The 22,177-nt window shown below is 43.8% G+C and overlaps 1 protein-coding gene and 1 pseudogene across 2 annotated transcripts in view; one reads left to right on the top strand and one right to left on the bottom strand.

Moving 5' to 3' along the window:
* Window positions 1–498: 498 nt before the first annotated feature.
* Window positions 499–907, bottom strand: LOC103118249 (large ribosomal subunit protein eL31-like; annotated as a pseudogene).
* Window positions 908–13,183: 12,276 nt separating this feature from the next.
* The window catches only part of TJP2 (tight junction protein 2), a 172,986-nt gene continuing 163,992 nt past the window's right edge, over window positions 13,184–22,177 (top strand). For both annotated transcript variants that reach the window (XM_060199718.1, XM_060199717.1), the window contains exon 1: window positions 13,184–13,266. The gene's annotated coding sequence lies outside the window, so the exon portion shown is untranslated. The remainder of the gene's footprint in view (window positions 13,267–22,177) is intronic.

Genomic DNA, 22,177 nt, shown 5'->3' with positions numbered 1-22,177 from the left:
TGCAATAGGTTAAGCACACATGGTGCAAAGCACAAAGAGCAGCATACAGATCCCTGTTGGAGCCCCCAGCTCTCTACCTGCAGGGGGGTCGCTTTGCAAGTGGTGGAACAGGTCTACAGGTGTCTATCTTTCTTTCCTCCTCTCTCTGACCTATCCAACAACAACAACAACAACAGCTATAACAATAATAACAATAACAACCACAACAAAATGGGAAAAATAGCCTCCAGGAGCAGTGGATTCGTAGTGCTGGCACCGAACTCCTGTGATAACCCTGGGGGTAATAATAATAATAAACAAATGCTCTGTTCATACCAACAGTGAATTGTTAGTACTAGAATAATCTGAAAAGGAAAATGTTTAATAATAATCCAAGAAAACTGCTTTTCATGTGTGTTTAAAGTTTTCTGGGATGGGGAGGCAGCATAACGAAAGACTTTCATGCTTTAGGCACTAAAGATCCCAAATTCTTTTTTTTGTTTTGTTTTGTAACTTTATTTGACAATTAATATTTAGTTCTCATCCACACTGACTGTCTGTAGATTTTTGAAAGTGGTGACAGGTACATAGGTAGCCAGTGTATACAACTTGTTTGGTGAATCTTCCAACCTCATTGCGTTTTCTGGACCTTACCCGATGCGGTAGGGGACATTCCTTATTCCTCTGGCCCAGACAGCTTTTATTGAGCCTGGTGTCAATGCGCACATCTGGAGTGCCCATCTCTTTCATGGCAAGTTTCCAGATCTCTCTGAGTGCCCGAGGAGCACGTTTCTTGAAGCCCACGCGCTGGATGCGTTTATGGATGTTGATAGTGTACTCCCGCGTCACCACCTCGTTGATGGCAGAGCGGCCCTTCTTCTTCTCGCCACCCTTCTTTGTGGGAGCCATTCTGCCAGACCTAGACCGGAAATGGATCCCAAATTCAATCCCCAGAATCTCCATAAGCCAAAGTTGAGCAGTGCTCTGGTAAATTTAATTAACTAAGCAATTAATTAAGTTGCTATTCAGGACTGGCTCAAGATAGCATAATGGTTATATAAGCAATTTTCATGCTTGAGGGTTGGAGGTCCCAGGTTCAGTCGCTAGCACCACCATAAACAAGATCTGAGCAGTACTCTGGTAAAATAAATAAACAAATGGTTAAAAATTAAATTAAATTAATATTCACCAGAAGCATAACAAAAACTTCAGTCATGTTTGAACTAGTAACAAGTGATCAACATAAGGTATTTCTTTTTCTTCTTTTTTTTAATAAGCCATTTTTTTATTTGTGATTAATAGTGGGTTATAAGACTGTAGGATTATAATGGATAGTTCCACACTACACCCACCACCAAAGTTCTGTGCCCCCATCCTTCCACACAACATATTATTATTTTACGAGCTATTGGTCAAAGTCCAAATTTCTAACACTGTCATAAAGCAAACTACATCACTTAATTGAGCTGACATTTCCTTTAGAAAAACTCCCCAAAGTTTTTGTCATAGAAACAAGGATTCTAAAGAGGTAATACCTGGATCTAAACAGAGTTGTAATTTGAAGTGATTTAAGGTATCACACCAAAGCAGAGTGAATTAAAAAAAAAACTGTTAAAGGGGATTAACATAATCTCCAACCCAGTGCACAGGGCTTTTGCTTCTCTTCTCATCTCATCACTATGGCTGATAGTCACACTGGGGCTGCTTATGAAGGTGGAGCTGGAATCCTAGGAGGAGGGACTTGGAAGATCTCCTGACCCAGGGACAGGTCAGCCCTCAGGCCAGACAGGTGTGGCCGGGGGTTAGCCAGAAAAAAGAAGTGTTGACAGAGCACAGCCCTGTAATCATTCATTGTTAGACTATTTCTGAGAGCTGCAATTTACCCCTTTCAGTGTTTAGAAAGCACTGGGGCTCATGATCATGACATTTTTTCATTCTTTCTTCCTTCCTTCCTTTCACTTTTTCTTTCTTTTTATCTTTCATTTCTTTACTTCTTTCCCTAGGCACAATCACCTCTAGTTCTTTTGTGTCCCAAAGGACACAATATTATCTCTTTTAATTGCAGAGTAGCATTCCACGGAATATACATCCCATTACTTCTTTTTAAAAATATATATTGGGAGTCGGGCGGTAGTGGAGTAGGTCAAGCACATGTGGCACAAAGCACAAGGGCCAGTATAAGGATCCTGGTTCCAGCCCCCGGCTCCCCACCTGCGGGGTAGTCGCTTCACGGGCGGTGAAGCAGGTCCGCAGGTGTCTTTCTCTCCCCCTCTCTGTCTTTCCCACCTCTCTCCATTTCTCTCTGTCCTATCCAACAATGACGACATCAATCAATAACTACAACAATAAAACAACAAGGGCAACAAAAGGGAAAAAAGAAATATTTAAAAATTTTAAATATATACACTAATTAAAAAAAGAAACGGTACATATATATATAGTATTTATTTATTTATTTATTTATTTATTGCCTCCAGGGTTATCGCTGGGGCTCAGTGCCTGCACTACGAATCCACTGCTCCAGGAGGCCATTTTTGCCATTTTGTTGCCCGTGTTGTCGCCCTTGTTGTTGCTATTGTTGTTATAGCTGCTGTTGTTGTTGTTGGATAGAACAGAGAGAAAACAAGAGAGAAGGGGAAAAGAAAAAGACACCTGCAGACTTGCTTCACTACCCATCAAGCGACTATGGTGCAGGTGGGGAGCAGGGGCTTTAATTGGGGTTCTTATAGTGTTCCCTTTGCTTTGGGCCACGTGCTACTAGCCCGGTGTGCTATTGTCTGGCCCCAATATTATTTATTTATTTATAAGATTTAAAAATATATATTTATATATTCCCTGTTGTTTTATTGTTGTAGTTATTATTGTTGTTGGATAGGACAGAGAGAAATGGAGACAAGAGGGGAAGACAGAAAAGGGAAAGAAAGACACCTGCAGACCTGCTTCACTGCTTGTGAAGCGACTCCCCTGCAGGTGCGGAGTTAGTGGCTCGAACTGGGATCCTTACACTGGTCCTTGGGCCACCTGTGCTTTTCAGCTGCACTACCACCCGACTCAACCCATTTAATTTATTTTTAATAAAAGAGAGATACAGAATGAAAGCAACCAAAGCACCGCTCAGCTCTAGTTTATGGTGGTGTGGGGATTGAACCTGAGACCTTGGAGCCTCAGGTAAGAGAGTCTCTTTACATAACCATTATGTTATCTACTCCCACCCAGTCATCCATAATTTCTTTAGCCAGTCATCTATTGTAGGCATTCAGACTGCTTTCACTCTTGGACTATAGTAAATAATGCAGTTGTGAACATACGGGTACATACATCCTTACAGATTAGTGTTTCAGCGTCCTTTAGATAAATGCCTAAGAGTGTTATTGCTAGATCAGAAAGTAATTTCTTTCTTCTTCTTTCTTTCTTTTTTATTCCTACCTTCCTTCCTTTTCTTTCATTCTTTTTTTTTAACCAGAGCACTGCTCAGCTCTGGCTTTTGTTGGTATGGGGGATTGAACCTGGGATTTTGGAGCCTTAGGCATGAGAGTCTGTTTGCATAATCATTATGTAACCCCATTCCTATTTTTTAATAAATTTATTTATTATTGGATAGAGGCAGAGAAATTGAAAGAGGAGGGAGAGAGACACCTGCAGCCCTAATTCACCACTTGTGAAGCTTTTCCCCTGCAGGTGGGGACCAGGGGCTTGAACCCAGGTCCTTGCACACTGTAATGTGTGTGCTTAACCAGGTGCGCCATCGCCCCATTTTTATTTGTATAAAACTCTCCATACAGTCTTCCAAAGGGGTTGTATGGGCTTGCATTCCCACCAGCACTATCAGAGTTCTTTTCCTCTACAACCTCTCCAAGGCCTGTCTTTTCCTGGTTTATTGATGTGAGCCATTCTCACAGATGTGAGATGATGACCATGACCTTTCACCAAGTTGTCGGCAAGCCAAACTCTGAGGGATTATTGCAGCATCAATCAAAATGTGTTTTTTACAGTTTTGAGTTTAATTCCAAACAGCACCCCAAAAGTGTAGGTCTGTCTTACTACTACACCCTCAACTCATAGTCTCTTTTTCCAGTTAATCACTGTTGCCAAGATGCTAAGCATCCACAAGCCCCCTTTCTTTTTCAGTGACAAAACAAAATCATATCATACATTATTACTCTCCAACTTGCCTTCCTGTCTTTTTATTTAACTTGTCTTGGAGAACTTTGGGAATTGATTCAAATAGGAACAATTACATAGGTAGGGAAGATAACATAATAGTTATGCAAAAGACTTTGATGCCTGAGGCTTTCAAAGTATCAGGTTCAATCATAGGCACCACTATAAACCAGAGCTGAGCAGTGCTCTACCAAAAACAGTGTGTGTGTGTGTGTGTGTGTGTGTGTGTGTGTGTGTGTGTGTGTGTGTGTGAACCAGAGCCTCATTTCTGGCACAAGGAATCAAACTCAGCCCCCCATGATAAGGGAGTAAGCTCTACTGGGAGTGAGCTATCCTTCTGGCCCCCAGGGGGGTGTTTTTGTGTGTCTCTCTTTCTCTCACCCTTTCTATCATCCATTTCCCTCTTGATTTTTCTTTTCTCTCTCTTTTTAAAAATATTTATTTATTTATGAGAAAGATAGGAGAAGAGGGAGAATGAACTAGACATCACTCTGGTACATGTGCTGGCAGGGATTGAACTCAGGACCTTATGCTTGAGAGTCCAATACTTTATCCACTGCAGCACCTCCCGGACCACCCTCTTGATTTTTCTGTCTCTGAGGTTCGATGAAATAGAAATAAGTAAAATATTTTAAAATTTATATATTTTTGATAGACAGAAAGAAATTCGGACAGGAAGGAAAGAGAGGGAGACAAAGAGAGAAACCTGCAGCACTACTTCACCGTTTGTGAAGCTTCCCCCATGCAGGTAGGGAACAGGGGCTCAATAGTGTATACCACCACCCAGCGTCAATGGGTGTCTTTATATCCAAAGTAAAAGTTGGAAATCAGGGGGCTGGGAGGTAGTGAAGCAGGTTAAGTGCATGGCACAAAGTGTAAGGACCAGAGTAAGGATCGTGGTTTAAGCCCCCCCCCCCCCCCCCCCGCTTCCCACCTGCACGCGTGGGGGGGGGGGCTGTGTCGCTTCACAAGCGGTGAAGCAGGTCTACAGGTGTCTGTCTTTCTCTCCCCCTCTCTGTCTTCCCCTCCTCTCTCCATTTCTCTCTGACCTATCCTACAATGGCAGCAATAGCAACAACAATAGTGACAACAACAATGATAAACAACAAGGGCAACAAAAGAGAAAAAATGGCCTCCAGGATTTGTAGTGCAGGCACAGAGCACCAGCAATAACCCTGGAGGCAATAAAAAACAAAACGTTGGAGTCAAATATGATAATGAAATATGTAACATCAGTAAATTCAAATAAAATGTTGCTACACTTAATAATACAAATATATTCTCAAATATATTGGGTTGTTAAAAAATTATGGTGCATTTTTGCATAGAAAAATACATAGTGACTTTTCCAACAACCCCTAGTTTGCAATGAAAAGAGGTGACTGCATGGTACTACACACAGTGTGACTTCATTTATCTGCTGAAAAAAATATTCATTTTTGAGAAAGGGGGGGGAGGGAGAGAGAGGGAGGGAGAAGGAGAAAGACTGCATGTGAGAAAAAGAGAGGCGGAGCATTAATCTGGCACAAGTGATGCCAGGAAGTGAACTTGGGGCCTCATGTTTGTATGCCAGGCAGTCAATCTGCTGTGAACCTTCCAGCACACTAGTGTGGCTCAATTTACTTACTTTTTTTTTTTTTAACTGAGTGTGTGTGTGTGTGTGTGTGTGTGTGTGTGTGTGTTGTTATTGCTTGTTTGTTTTACCAGAGCACAGGCTCAACTTATGGTGGTATGGGGGATTGAATCTGGGACCTTCCTTTGAGCCTTGGCCATGGCATAACATAACCATTTTGCTATCTCCCCTTTCTTGACTCAATTTATATAATGCTCCAAAGCAAGTAAATCCAAGCAATTTATTGTTTAGGAAGATACATTTGTTTTGCCATGTGCATATTTTTAATCAACTGCATACTTTTGGATAGTGATTATCTAGCAAAGAGTAGACTATGGCCAGTGAGGAGTCGAAGTAGGTGGAGTGTTGGACATGCAAGCACAAGGTCCCTAGTTCGATCCCTAGCATCACATGTGCCAAAGTGATACCGTGGTTCTTCTCTCATCCCTGCCAATAATAAGTAAGTAAGTAAGCAAGTAAATAAATAAACCTTTTTTAAAAATTCAGGGTGGTAAGGATTTGAATGCATTCGCATTATCAAAGAACTGGTAGCATTATATTAATTGTGTTAATTGTTGGATTCATATAATTGTTGGATTCATAACTGTTAGCATTATATTAATTGTGTTAATTGTTGGATTCATATATCCACTTCATTATATACTTTCAAGCTTATATAGGCATTATTTTTTTCTTTCCTTCTCTCTCTTTCTTTTTTCACAAGAGTACTTATAAGCTCTGAATTATGGCAGTGTGGGGTATTGAACCCAGGAACTCGGAGTCTCTGGCACAAAAGTCTTTTGCATAATCATTAGCTGTTTCTCCAGCCCCCCCAAATGCTAGCTTTATAAGATAGAATAAGAAAATGTGTAAGGGAGTTGGGTGGTAAAGCAGCGGGTTAAGCGCAGGTGGTGCAAAATGCAAGGACTGGCTTAAGGATTCGGGTTCCAGCCCTTGGATCCCCACCTGCAGGGGAGTCACTTCACAGTCAGTGAAGCAGGTCTGCAAGTGTCTCTCTTTCTCTCCCCCCTCTGTCTTCCCCTCCTTTCTCCATTTCTCTCTGTTCTATCCAACAATGATGACATAAAAAAGGGCAACAAAAGGGAATAAATAAATATTAAAAAAAGAAAATGTATAAAGTCTAAAAAGAACATGAGTTTTGTATTTTTTCTTTTTCTTTTCTTTTTTTTTTAGATAAAGACAGAAAGGCAGAGAGGAAGAGAGAGAGAGGACACAGTACAGAAACTTCCTTCAATGGTGAAGAATAATGGCTAGCTTGAACCTGGGTTGAGCACATGACAAAGCAGTGCACTATCCAAATAAACTACTCCTTAGGTACTGGATTCGTGATTTTAATTATTTTTTAAGTTTTATTTATTTATTTATTCCCTTTTGTTTCCCTTGTTGTTTTATTGTTGTAGTTATTATTGTTGTTGTTCTTGATGTCATCGTTGTTGGATACGACAGAGAGAAATGGAGAGAGGAGGGGAAGACAGTAAGGAGGAGAGAAAGATAGACACCTGCAGACCTGCTTTACAGCTTGTAAAGCGACTCCCCTGCAGGTGGGGAGCTGCGGGCTCGAACCGGGATCCTTACTCTGGACCTTGCGCTTTGCTCCACGTGCCTTAACCCGCTGCGCTACCGCCCGACTCCCTCGTGATTTTAATTATTGTTTTTTATTTCTGTTTTATTTGATAGGACAGACAGAAATTGAAAAAGGAGAGGGAGACAGAAAGACACCTACAGAACTGCCTCACTGCTTAAGAAGTGTCCTGCCTGCAGGTAGGGAGCAGAGGCTCAAACCCAGGTCCTTATGCAAAGTAATGTGTATGCTCAACTAGGTGTGCCACTGCCTGCCCCCCCAATTATTATCATTATTTATTGGATAGAGACAGCCAGAAATCAAGAGGGTACGGGGAGATAGGGGGAGAGGGAGGAAGAGAGAAACCTGCAACATTGTTTCACCATTCACAAAACCTTCCCCCTATAGGTGGGGACTAGGGGGGTTGAACCTGAGTCCTTGTGCATTGTAACATGTGTGCTCAACCAGGTGCTTCATCATTTGGCCTCCACCTGCCCCATTTGAACTATTATTTATTTTGGAACCAAAGCACACCTCTGAATGATTCCTACAGAAAATCACCCAAAAGTCACCAAAATAGATTTAGTACAGTGGCCCAGGAGGTGTGGATGAGTTATTGACCCAATGACTGTTTTGATGTCTAATTTGAAATGTTTGCTGTTCCAGATACACAAGCACAAGCATTCTTGCACACAACTCTGTCAACATTTGCTTGAGTACTTTTGGGGTGGAGGACAGGTTACCTAGAGAATGGAGTTGATGGGTCAAAGGCTAAAGATATGGATATTGAGACTCAAGAGCAGCTGATGAAAAACTCAGGTTCAGGATGGGGAGATAGTGTAATCGTCTGCAAAAGACTTTCATGCCTGAGGCTCTGAGGTCCCAGGTTCAGTTCCCAGCATCACCTTAAGCCAGAGCTGAACAGTCCTCTGTTTTCTCTCTGTATCTCTTTCAATAATAATATATATATGTATATATATATATTAAAGAATTTATTTATTCATGAGAAAGATAGGAGAGAGAGAGAAAAAAAATCAGACATCACGCTGGTACATGGGCTGCTGGGGATTGAACTCAGGATCTCATGCTTGAGAGTCCAATGCTTTATCCACTGCACCACCTCCTCAGACCAATAATAAATATTTTTTAAAAAGAGGGGCCAGGTGGTAGCATACCTGGTTGAGTGCACACACTACCAAATGCAAGGACCTGAGTTCAAATCCCCAGTCACCACCTGCTGGGGGACAGTAACATAAGTACTCTCTCTTCTTCCCTCTCAATTTCTCTGTCTCTAAACAAAATAAATAAAATTGGGCAAATAGAAAAAAAAAACTTAGCCTCTTTAAGAAAGGAGGAGGAGGAGAAGAGAAAATTCAAGGTTCAGTTAGGCAGCATGTGGCAAAGTCAAGAGTAGAATCCAGGACCCTTTCTGAGGCTCTGCATGCACCAGTCGCCGATAAACAAAACATTTGTATATCAGATGAGTGTTCCACTTTGGGCTGGGATTGGACCCTTTCCCTCTCCTGTCTGTCCAGCCTCAGGTGAAGCACAGTATTGATTTCGGAAGTTGAGGAAGTGCACAGAGCACAAGAGCTCCTTGTCACCAGGCTGCAGCAGAATGGGGCTTTGTCTCAGAAAGGCATGCAGGCGTAGGTGGGACTGCCTGGGTGCCCAGGCCTCAAGGGGGCCAGTGCTGGGATCTAAAACAGAACCAGGAGTTCCTGTGCATTTTCATAGTACAGCCCCTGTGTGCCAGAGACAGATTCTGAAATGTTTACTCTTCGGAGTGGAAATGTTTATTAGTCGCTGAAAATGCTGTTTCGCTGACTACAGGAAAGCACAGACAAAGGAATACATACATACAGCATGTACCCAGAATGAGCAGTGTGGGAGGGAAAAACAAAGGTCATGTCAGTCATCAGCTATGCCAGTCAGAGTTCCTTTCTTCTTACCTGAAGATATTCAAAAGCAATCCAAGTGTGGCCTGTGTGGGGTGTGTGTGTGGGGGGAGGGAGGAAGGCAGATAGTGCTGGACTCTCAAGCATGAAGTTCCAGATTTGATCCCTGGTATTGCATATGTCAGAGTTCCATCTCTCTCTCTCTCTCTCTCCACTCTTATAAACAAATAAATCAATCTTTAAAGAAGGTTGCACTGGGTGGTGGTATGCCTAGTTGAGTGCACATGCTGCCATTTAAAAGGACCTGGGTACAAGCCCCCTGACCCACCTGCAGGAGAAAAGCTTCAAGTGCAATGAAGAAGTGCTGTAGGTACTTTTTTTTTTTTTCTTTTGCCTCCAGGATTATTGCTGGAGCTCAATGCCTACAGTGAGAATTCACTGCTCCTGGTGGCCATTTTTTCCATTTAAAAAAAAATTTATTTCCTTTTTGTTGCCCTTGTTGTTTCCATTGTTGTTGTAGTTATTATTGTTGTTGATGTCATCATTGTTGGGTAGGACAAAGAGAAATGGAGAGAGGAGGGGAAGACAGAGAGGGGGAGAGAAAGATACCTGCAGACCTGCTTCACCACCTGTGAAGCGACTCCCCTGCAGGTGGGGATCTGGGGACTGGAACCAGGATCCTTATGCCGGTCCTTGCGCTTTTCGACACATGCACTTAACCTGCTGTGCAGCCGCCCCATTCCCCCATTTAGGACAGAGAGAAACTGAGAGAGGAGGAGGAGGTAGAGAGAAAGATAGACACCTGCAGACCTGCTTAACTACTCGTTAAGTGTTCTCTCTGCAGGTGGTGAGCTGGGGGCTCGAACCCTGATCCTTCTGTGGGTCCTTGTATTTCACACTATGTGTACTTAACCAGGTGGCCACCATTCAGCACCCCTGCAGGTGTCTTTCTTCTCCCTCCCTATCTTCCCCTTCTCTCTCAATTTCTCTGTTTGTCCTTACCAAATAAATAAATGAAAAATTTAAAAATAAAAAATGATATATTTTTTCTTTTTTTAAATATTTATTTATTCCCTTTTGTTGCCTTTGTTGTTTTATTGTTGTAGTTATTATTGTTGTTGTTATTGATGCCTTCATTGTTGGATAGGACAGAGAGAAATGGAGAGAGGAGGGGAAGACAGAGAGGGGGAGAGAAAGACAGACACCTGCAGACTTGCTTCACCGCCTGTGAAGCGACTCCCCTGCAGGTGGGGAGCTGGGGGCTTGAACCGGGATCTTTTCGCTGGTCCTTGTGCTTTGTGCCACGTGTGCTTTAACCCACTGCGCTACCGCCCGACTCCCCTGATATAATTTTTCATAATTGAGTAAGATTTGTATTATTCAAAGTTAAAACTATGAAATGAGAAATGGCCAGAGAATTCTAGATCCTTGTACATTAAAAAAAAGTACTTAGTGATACTTTTCTATCAGTGTTTTTAGAATATTCTAATGAGATTGAATGAGAGAGAGAGAGACACCAGAGCACTGCTCAGCTCTAGTTTATGGTGTTGCTGGGGATTGAACCTGGGACCTCAGAGCCTCCTCAGCCACAGGAATGTCATTTGCATAACCATTATGCTATCTCCCCAACTCTATTGATATCTGTTTATGTTAAAGAGAGGAGAAACTCTGGCACTGGCAAGTGCTGGGGATCAAACTCAGGATGTTATGTCTGTAATCCAGTGTTCTAGCCAGTGTGCCACCTCGTGGGCTCCTATTATTGTTCACTCTCTCAAACAGGTAACCATTTATTTAATAATCTTTCCATTAAAAATCATATGCAGGGCCAGGTGGTGGTGCACCTGGTTGGGCACACATGTTACAATGCGCAAGGACCCAGGTTCAAGCCCCCAGTCCCCACCTGCAGGGGGAAAGCTTTGTGAGTGGTGAAGCAGGGCTGCAGGTGTCTCTCTATCTCCATCTCTATCAACCCCTTCTTTCTCAATTTCTGGCTGTCTCTATCCAATAAATAAATAAAGATAACAAAAAATCATATGCAAATGCATGTATATTTTCATTTCTATTTACTTAAGTAAACAGTAAAAAACAGGAGAAACACAATTATGAATTTCTTTCCTTTTTTTTTCCCTCTAGGGTTATTGCTGAGGTTCAGTGCCTGCACTGAGAATTCACTGCTCCTGGAGGCCATTTTTCCAAGTTTGTTACCTTTGTTGTGATTGTAGTTGGATAGGACAGAGAGAAATGGAGAGCAGAGGGGAAGACAGACACCTGCAGACCTGCTTCACTGCTTGTGAAGTGATCCCCCCATCCCTGCTCCACCCCTCAGGTGGGGAGGGGAGGGGCTCGAACCAGGATGCTGGAACCCGGATCTTTGTGCAGGTCCTTGTGCTTTCTTATGTGCACTTAACCGCTGCTCTACTGCCGCCCCCTATGAATTTCTTTAATTTGTGAAGGGAGGGTTTGACAGTCACAAGTCCTATGGCTTGAATGAGAATATGAGCTTCTTCAGATTAGTATTATTGTTGTTATTTTACCAGAGCCTATTTAGTTCTGGCTTCTGGTGGTGTGGAAGGGACTGAACCTGGGATGTAGGAGTCTCAGTTATGAAAGTCTTTATGTATAACCATTATGTTATTTTTCCTCTCCCTTCTCCAATTTTCTTCCATGCTCTTTTCCCCCTTCTCTCCCTTCCTTCCTTCCTTTCTTTCTTGCCCTGTAAAATACACACAAAATGCAAACGGTCACCTGGATCATACTTCTTTTTTTCTCTCTGCAGAGTACTGCTCAGTTCAAGCTTATGGCGGTGCTGGGGATTGAACCTGGGACTTGGGAACTTCAGGCATAGAGTAGAGTCTCTTTGCATGACCTTTATGCTATTCCCCCACTCCACTTGACCCGTTTTAAAGTTCACAGTTCAGTGTGTCACATCACTAACACCCCACCTGTGTGCAAGTGGTTCCATTACCCATCTGTGAACCCTTTTCATCCTCCCTACTGGAGACTGGGCTCCCGTTAAAGAAAAACCTCCCTAGCAGGACTTCTCACTGGGCACCTGCTGGCCAAGGTGGGGCCTGGGAGGCTCGGAAGGTCCCGCCCCTTGGCTGAGCCGGTGACTCAGCAGCTCGGGCGCGGTGGCCTTCACCTATTGTCACAGGAGGAACCGGTCTTTCCGGACTGGAGTGGTGGGGGCGGGGCTGGTTATGGGGGGGACTTGGTCAGGGATCCCGGCTGGGGCTGGCGGGGGGAGGGGAGGGGTAGCTGCTCCTAGAAGTAAACTTTTCCCCTCAAATCTGTGACCTGTTCCTCATTCCCCTCAAAGAGAAATAAGGACCCCCCCCTAAAATAGGGGGGAAGCAACGAAGCAAATACCCCCAAAAGCCCAGAGTCATCTCCCCCTCCCCACCCCCATTCCTCCAGAAAGTTAGGAGCGCTGACTGGGGAGAAGAGAAGAAAGGAATTGGCAAGGGCCGGTTGAGCACATATGTCACCATATGACCCAGGTTTAAGTCCTCGGTAGTCCACCTGCAAGGGGGAAGCTTCATGAACTGCAGGTATCTCAATCTCTCCCTTCTCGGTTTCTCTCTATTAAATAAATGATTATTAGTGGAAAGGAATTTGGGCGCGCAGACTGAAGGGACGGCGAGCACAGACCTTACCCCGCCGCTGGGTGGCGCGCGAGTCCCCCCCCTTGCCGACACCCCCAAAGTGGCCCCGCAAGGAGCTGCTGCGTCTGTGTCTGGCCCCCGCTCTGGACACCCTCGGGGACTCCAGAAGACTGGTGCCAGGCTCTGTCCACCCCCGTCCCTGGGACCCACCGCGCTGCCCTCCCTACCGCACCTCCACCCTGGACCGTGGCTTTTTTTTTTTTTCTTTTCCTTTCCTTTCTCCTTAACATCCAAACAGGAAATAGCTTGAGTCACAATAATACACAGGAGCGGTCGCCGAGGCCACCCGCCCCGAGAGCAGGGGACAGCGGACGAGCAGCGCCCCGCAGGAGTCCTCGGCCCTGCACGGCCCGGCCCGGCCCGACCCAGGCGAGTACTTCCCTCTCCCCACCTCGCTCCCCGGGAGGACCTGCCGGGGCCGGAGGGAGAATTTGGGGGCTCCTCCCCTGTCCTGGGGCCTCGGGCGTGCCGGCCGCCACCTAGTTAGTTCCTTCCTTGGGCGTGTGGGCCGGACTTTTTTTTGGGGGGTGACGGTCCCTCGCGCCCCGGGCTCCTCTGGCTGGGCGGTGTGGAAATGAGTGCCAGCCCGCGTTGGGTGTCTGCGGGGAGATTGTGAGGGTACGTGGCGGGCCGTGGGGGATGCAGGGGGGTCTGCGGGATGTGGGGGAGCTGTGGGTGATATGGGGACTGCTGGGAGCCGTGGGGGGGATGGAGGGCTACAGGAGGCTGTGTGGGATATGTGGGGGCAGAAGGAGCTGTGGATGATATGGGAGGGGGAGTTGCTGGACCCGAACGCCCCCCCCTTCTGTCCGGACCGGCCTCGGCGCAGGTGGGTACTGTCGCCTGCAGTCCAGCCGCTGCTCAGCGGGGTCACACGAGGGCACGAGTGTGTGTGTGTGTGTGTGTGTGTGTGTGTGTGTGTGTGTGTGTGTGTGTGACAGACACACCGAGCCTCGGTTTACTGGGGTGGGGGGCACGGTTCCCAAGGAGAGGGAGCTGAGCTCCGGTTTACCCGAGACGGCGGGAATAGCGCCTCAGTTTACCAGAGGGCGGGAGCGCAGCTTCAGTCTACCGGAGAATATGGGAGTAGAGCCTCAGTTTCCCAGAGGGGAAAGAATGGAGCCTCAGTTTACCGGCGTGAGGGTAAGGGACAGAAGCGGAGCCTCGGTTTACTGGAGAGAGGGGAGAAGAACCTTGGTTTACTGAAAGGAGTGCCAAGAGCCTCAGCTAACCGGAAGGAGCGCTGCAGGTGGGGACCGTGCACCTGAGCCCGAGCGCGCGGGGAGGCGCTGTCCCTGCGCCGGGGCTCTAGGTAACTTCCTCCCACCGCCCGGCACGCGCAGGCGGGAAGGGGTGCGGGAGGCTGCGCTGCGTGGTTCCCCGGGAGGTGCGAGCTGGGCTGGGAACCCGGCCCCAACTCTCCACACCCCCAGCCACGTTTGGCTGCTCCCGGCCAAACCCGGCACCCAGGTATCACAGGCCTTGTGGGGTTGGCAGGAGATGCAATTCGCTCCAAATATAGGGTCTCTTTGCTCTCCTGCAGGGGACCTGGGGTCTGGGTGGCTGGACATGTAAGGTGATAATGTTTTCAAGTGCTCTGGGTGCTCTGGAGCTAGCAGAATGCTTATGGATTTCCATTCCTGAGCCTCAGAGGTCCCAGCTTCAGTCCTCTACACCACCATTAGCCAGAGCTAAGTAGTACTCTGGTAAAAAGGAACAAATTAGGACAAATGCTCTGCGATTTTGCTACTTAGAATTCAACCTCATAGATGCCACACACCAAAGGAGTTGATTTATTTCAGGAAAGTTATATTACCTATTTTAAAACATGTTGCTTTAAGGAGGGCCAGGTGGTGACACAGCTGGTTGAGCGCATATGCCATAATGAGCAAGGACAGGGGTTCAAGCCCCCAGTTCCTACAGGGAGAAAGCCTTAGGAGCGGTGAAGCAAGGCTGCAGTTGTCTCTCTCCCCGTCTTCCCCTTCCCTCTTGATTTCTGACTGTCTCTACCCAATAAATAAAAAGATTATAAAAGATTAAAAAATAAAATAATAAAAATGATTAAAAACATGTTTCTTTAATTAATAGAAGTTTAGAATATTGGAAAATTGGTAATATTTTATATTAAAATGTTAGAAAACGGGACATATATATGTATATAAGGTGGAATATTAAGTATTGAATCATTTTAATATTGCCACTGCAAATATAATAAAATGTCTTTAAAAAAGAATCAGATGAAGGTGGGGTACAGAACTTTAGTGGTAGGAGTGGTATAGAACTATATTGCTATTCTTGTAATTTTATAGATCACTACTAAAATTAAGAAAGGGGAGAAACTTTTACTAAAAAAAAGAGAGAGAAATTAAGAAAGAAAGAAAAGAAAATCAGAAAGATGTTTATACCAAGGAAAACCTGGTTCAGTCTTCATGTTCACCCCACCTTTACTTGAGCAGAACTCTCAACTCAGTATCTCCCTACAGTGGAGTAGGTGGGACCCTCGGTAAACCAGTAAAGTGTAAGATCCTGAGTTCAATCCCCTGCATCCCATATGTCAGAGTGATGTTTTGGTTTTGTGTCTTATAAATTAATCAATTATCCCCCCCTTTTAAAAAAGAATTTTGTGGTTCAGCAGCTGCAGCATTTCCTTGGGGGGGGGGGTGGCTAGAGAAAGAGAATAATGATTATGAAGCTCTGAAGTCCCAAGTTCAATTTCCCATACCACCTAAGCTAGAGCTGAGTGGTGCTCTGGCAAAAGATTAAATAAAATCCCTAAGTGTCTTTTGATTCTTTGCCTTTGAGCAGTATGGCCCTGAAGTATTAGAATGACATTTCCTGTCCAAAGTAAAGAAGTGACTGACAGCACACTTCCATCCAGCCCTGCATGGGAACATTCATTTTACCTGACTGGGAGTAACACCCCTCCAGCACATGGATCACAGCCCCTACCTCTACGGACTCCTTAGCTAAACTTGGTCATGAGACTGTTAATGGCAGCCTGTGACTTGTGTTGGTTTCTGGACACTTTCATTCCCTTACTGCTATTCTGTTTTAAATGTGCAACAGAAATGTATATGTATGTATATATATATATATATATACACACACACATATATAAATTGTTTTATTTATTCCCTTTTGTTGCCCTTGTTTTATTGTTGTAGTTATTATTGTTGTTGTTGTTGGAAAGGACAGAGAGAAATGGAGAGAGGAGGGGAAGATGGGGAGAGAAAGATAGACTGCCTGTGAAGCAACTCCCCTGTAGGTGGGGAGCTGGGGTCTTGAACCGGTATCCTTATGCTCGTCATTGCCCTTTGCCACCTGCGCTTAACCCGCTATGCTACCACCTGCCCCCCTTTTTGTCTCCCTTATTTAATTATTTTAATGAAAGAGACAGAGAAAAATAGACACAGAGAGCTACCAGAACTCTGCTCAGTTCTGGCTTATGGTGGGCCTGGAAACTAAACCTGGGACTTTGGAGCCTCAGGTGTGAAAGTCTTGCATAACCATAATACTGTCTCCCCAGCCCAGAAACATCTTTTTTTTTTTTCCTCCAGGGTTATTGCAGGGGACTGCTCTTGGAGGCTTTTTCTCCCTTCCTTTTGTTGCCTTTTTTTTTTAAATCGTTGTTGTAGTTATTATTATTATTTTACTGATGTCGCTGTTGTGGGTAGGATGGAGAGAGGAGGGGAAGACGGGGAGAGAAAGATAGGCACCTGCAGATCTGCTGCACTGTCTGTGAAGCACCCCCCCGCCCCGCACGCGCAGGTGTGGAAGCAGGGGCTTGAACTGGGATTCTTATGCTGGTCCTTGAACTTCGAGCCATGTGGGATTAACCTCTGCAGTACCACCCGACCCCGAAGCATATCTTTTTATGTCTACATTTTCGTGGGTTGTTTGTCCCTATTGTTGTGCAGTCATCACCATACCCATTCTGAGAAATTTTTTTTATCACCCAAGACAGAAATTCTGTCGCTACTAAACAGTACCCCACTGGGGCTGGGCATCTGATCGAGCATACATGCCACTGTGCATAAGGACCTGGGTTCAAGCTTCTAGTCCTCACTTAAAGGGGGGAGGTTTCACAAGCACCTCTGCAGGTGTCTCTATCCCTCTCTCAATCTCCCTCTCCCCTCTCAATTTCTCTGTCTTGATCCAACAAATAAATTAATAAAATATTTAATAAATAAATAATACTGGGGAGTCGGGCGGTAGCGCAGCGTTGCGCATGTGGCGAAAAGCACAAGGATCGGCAGAAGGATTCAGGTTCTAGCCCCCGGCCCCCCCCCCCACCTGTAGGGGAGTCGCGGTGAAGCAGGTCTGCAGGTGTCTGTCTTTCTCTCCCCCTCTCTGTCTTCCCCGTGTCTCTCCATTTCTCTCTGTACTATCCAACAACAACAACGTCAATAACAACAACAATAAAACAACAAGGGCAACAAAAGGCAACAAATAAACAACGCCGCACTTATTGTTAGCCCTGAGCTTCAGGGTACAAATAATATTTTTCATGGCGCACAGAAAAAGTGCGATAGGAATGTAAAGAACTGTATGATGATTATGTAGAAGATTTTTGTTCCTGAGGCTATGTCCTAGGTTCAGTGCCCAGCATCACTGTAAGCCAGAGCTGAACAGTCCTCATTAAAATGAAGAAATAGAATATGGAAGATGAAATATTAGCACAACAGTGGTCCAGAAGGTGACTCAATGGATAAAGCATTGGACTCTCAAGCATTAGGTCCCAAGTTCAATCCCCAGCAGCACATGTACCAGAGTGATATCTGGTTCTTTCTCTCTCCTATCATTTTCATGAATAAATAAGTAAAATATTTTTAAAAATTAGCACAACATAACTACTTTTTATATTTTTCTAATATGTATATGTGTATATATATTTGCTATATATGTTAGAAGAATATGTATATTATAAAATTGGGGGCAGAGGGTAGATAACATAATGGTTATTCAAAGAAATTTTCGTGCCTGACACGCCAAAGTCCCAGGTTTAATTCCCTGCACCACTATAAGCCAGAGCTGAACAGTGCTCTGGTAAAAAAACAAAGAAAAAACCCCAAAAAAGCACATAGTGGTCCGGGAAGTGGCGCAGTGGATAAAGCATTGGATTCTCAAACATGAGGTCCTGAGTTCAATCCCCAGCAGCACGTGTACTAGAGTGATATCTGGTTCTTTCTCTCTCTTCCTATCTTTCTCATTAATAACAAACAAACAAACAAAAACAAAAAAACGTAAAGGAGTCAAGCGGTAGCACAACAGATTAAGTGTATGTGGCGCAAAGTACAAGGACTGTTGTGAGGATCCTGGTTTGAGCCTCTGGCTGGTTCCCCACCTGCAGCGGATTCGCTTCACAGGCGGTGAAGCAGGTCTACAGGTGTCTATCTTTCTCTCCCCCTCTCTGTCTTCCCCTCCTCTCTCCATTTCTCTCTGTCCTATCTAACAACAATGGCATCAATAACAGCAACAATAATAACTACACCAACAATAAAAACAAGGGCAACAAAAAGGAAATAAATAAATATTTTAAAAAATCCTTACAAAAACACATAAAATTGAGATCATGTTGGTTATGCTATATAATAAATACTACTTCAAAGTTATTAGATTTTTTGATTTAATAAATTTCCATATAAAACATTATATGAGTAATGGTCTATTATATTGGCCTTCTTTGGATAGAACTGAGTCCTACTAATGAGCCTCCTCCTCAGACACAAGAACTTATTCTTATTTATTAAAGTTTGTTTATTTCTTTTTTATATTTATTTATTTATTCCCTTTTGTTGCCCTTGTTCTGTTGTTGTAGTTGTTATTGATGTTGTTGTAGTTGGATAGGTCAGAGACATGGAGAGGCGAGGGGAAGACAGAGAGGGAGAGAGAAAGATAGACACCTGCAGACCTGCTTCACCACCTGTGAAGTGACTCCCCTGCAGGTGGGGAGCTGGGGACTCGAACCGGAATCCTTACACGGGTCCTTGCTTTTTGTGCCACGTGCACTTAACCCGCTGCGCTACTGCCCAACTCCTGCATGTTTATTTCTTTACATGAAAAAAAATAATAAAATAAGGAAATAAAGAATATAAAGTAAAAGTTAAGGGGGCTGGGTGGTGGCATACCTGGTTGAGTACACATGTTACAATGCTCAAGAACCAGGGTTCAAGCCTCCAGTCCCCACCTGCAGGGGGAAAGCTTCATTAGTGGTGAAGCAGGTCATCAGGTGTCTCTCTCTTTCTCTATTCCCCCTTCCCTCTTGATTTCTAGCTGTCTCTTTATCAAATAAGATAACAGTAATAAAAATAACTGAAAGAAAAAGGCTAAAGTAAAAGTCAAATGAGGCTCATAGAATATGAACAGAGAACTGGAGGTCCCCAAGTCAGTGTTCAGGTGGACATGGCCCTGCAACTGCAGATTCTTCCAGTACATGTGCTTTCTTTTTTTCCTTTTCTTGTCCCCCATCCCCATTTTTCTTTCTCTTTCTTTCTTTTCTTTTTCTTTCTTTCTTTTTTTTTTTTTTTGACAGGACAGAGAAATTGAGAGGGGAGGGAAATAGAGAGGGAGAAAGAAAGAAAGACACATGCAGATCTGCTTCACTGTGAAACATCTCCCTTGTAAGTGAGGAGCAGGGGTTTGAACCTGGGTCCTTGTACATGATGATATGTGCACTTAACCAAGTAAATCACCACCCAGCCCCTGTACTTTCTTTTTAATATAGATAACTTTAAAGTCATGAGGCAACCCAGAAGCTGCAATCACATTAATTAACTAAGCATACATGTCTGGCACAATCTACCTCTATGCCTCTTCTAATTGACTTTATTTTTAGTAGTTCTGTTTGTATTGTGTTTATTTTTAAAATAAAACATTGGATTCAGATTCATTTGTTAAATGGTAGGAATAAGCCATAGAAATGATTGCTTAGTAAATATAGGTCACAACAAGAATTATAAAGAGAGAAGGCTTGAAATGATTGTCTAAAATGCCCCCAAGCTGTTTTGATTCTGCTTTAATGTTAAATGTGTCTAAAGGTTCAGTGACATAATTTCTCTTCTTTTTAACCAGAATACTGTTCAGCTCTGGCTTAAGGTGGTGGTAGGGGTTGAGCCTGCAACCTTTGGTGCCTTAGGCATTAAAGTCAATGACATAATTTCTAGTTGTAAAAGTGTTTGTATGCTTTGTAATAATGCATCATCTGCATCTGCCTAAAATTGCCTAAAAGCTTGTAGTTGAGGACATGCTTTTTGGTGAGGACTTACTTGTGAATTGGGGCAATTAATAAGAAATGGTTTCATTTATAGTCTAAGAAAGTCCTGACTGTGGTTCAGAATATACAAGTGATCAGTGAGATTAGGGAGATTGAATTGAGTACTGTGGTGGGTTTTCAAAATCTTTCCAGATTCTTTTTTTCTCTGAGATGCTTCTTGGCTTATCCTGTATGTCTGTCATCAGAATCAAGCTATCAACTTGTAGGAAGGAACTGACAGCTTCCTTTGATTGAAAAGTTCCTTTGAAATGATAGTAATTCAAATGGGTGAGATTTGGCAGAAAACTCTCTGCAGAACATTCTTGTAGTTACAGAATTTCAGAATGTCATTTCCTCTTAATTCTAGGAGAACAAGAGAGGAAAGATTTCACCTATGGTATGTATTCTTTTCTGAAATAGCAATATGATTCAGTGTTTTGTTTGGTGAACAGCTGTTCTTTTGTAATCAACCAATGAGGAAAAAAATTCCTTAGGAAGTGTCCAGTAAGCAGTACAGTGGATAAAGTGTTGGACTCTCAAACATAAGGTCCTGAGTTTGATCCCCCAGTATTGCACATGTCTCTTTCTTATAATAAATAAATTTTGGGGGGCTGGGTGGTAGTCCACTGGGTTAAGTACACATAGCACAGGATCCCAGTTTGAACCCTTGGCTTTCTACCAGCAGGCAGGACACTTCACGAGTGGTGAAGCAGATAGCTCTGCAGGTGTTTATTTTTTTATTCCCCTTTCTATCTTCCCCTGCTGTCTCAATTTCTCTCTGTCTTGTGAAATAAAGTGGAAAAAATGGCTGCTAGGAGCAGTGAATTCATAATGCCAGCACCAAGCCCCAGCAATAACTTTGGAGGCAAAAAAAAAAAAATTAAATAAAGGGAGTCCGGAGGTAGCATAGCGGGTTAAGCGCATGTGGCACGAAGCGCAAGGACCGGCGTAAGTATCCCGGTTCGACCCCCTGGCTCCCCACCTGCAGGGGAGTCGCACCACAGGTGGTGAAGCAGGTCTGCAGGCATCTTTCCCCTTCTCTGTCTTCCCCTCCTCTCTCCATTTCTCTCTGTCCTATCTAAAAACGACGACATCAATCGAAACAACAATAATAACTGCAACAACAATAAAAAACAAGGGCAACAAAAGGGAAAATAAATAAATATTAAAAAATTAAAAATTAAAATAAATAAACTAATTAATTTTTTTAAAACTTTAAAAATATTTATTCCGTTTTGTTGCCTTTGTTGTTTTACTGTTATAGTTATTGTTGTTGTTATTGATGTCGTCATTGTTGGATAAGACAGAGAAATGAAGAGAGGAGGGGAAGACAGAGAAGGGGAGAGAGAGATAGACACCTGAAGACCTGCTTCTACTTGTGAAGCGACTCCCCTGCAGGTGGGGCACTGGGGCCTCAAACTGGGATCCTTACACGGGTCCTTGCGCTTTGCAACACGAGCGCTTAACCCGGCTTGCTACCGCCCGACTCCCAAATTAATCCTTAATAAACTGAAAATGTCCAGTGAATAGTTTCATTAGTTATTCAGTGATTCCCAGAGAATCACCTAAAGAGTTTAGTAAGATGGGATGGTCTCCATAATTTACACCTACTGAGTGAGAATCTCTACACAGAACCTCTAGGTTACATAATATTTTGAGTAATTTCAATATAGTCAGGAAGTCACTAGAATAAACACATACCTGCAAACTAAGATATTGCAAAGCTAATCAGAAGATACAAGAAGACATAATTTTCTATTAAACACAAAGTAAAATTAATAGACAATTATTTTATTTTATTTTTTTAGATATTTACTTATTCCCTTTTGTCATCATTGATGTCGTTGTTCGATAGGACAGAGAGAAATGGAGAGAGTAGGGGAAGGCAAGAGATGGGGAGAGAAAGACAGACACCTGCAGACTTGCTTCACCGCTTGTGAAGCGACTCCCCTGCAGGTGGGGAGCTGGGGGATCGAACCAGGATCCTTACACTGGTCCTTGTGCTTTGCGCCACCTGCACTTAACCCG

Source organism: Erinaceus europaeus, chromosome 10 (assembly GCF_950295315.1).
Source record: "Erinaceus europaeus chromosome 10, mEriEur2.1, whole genome shotgun sequence".
NCBI classification, from domain to species: Eukaryota; Metazoa; Chordata; class Mammalia; order Eulipotyphla; family Erinaceidae; genus Erinaceus; species Erinaceus europaeus.
The sequence above is the reverse complement of the archived record's forward strand: the minus strand, read 5'-3'. Positions and strand labels throughout refer to the sequence as shown.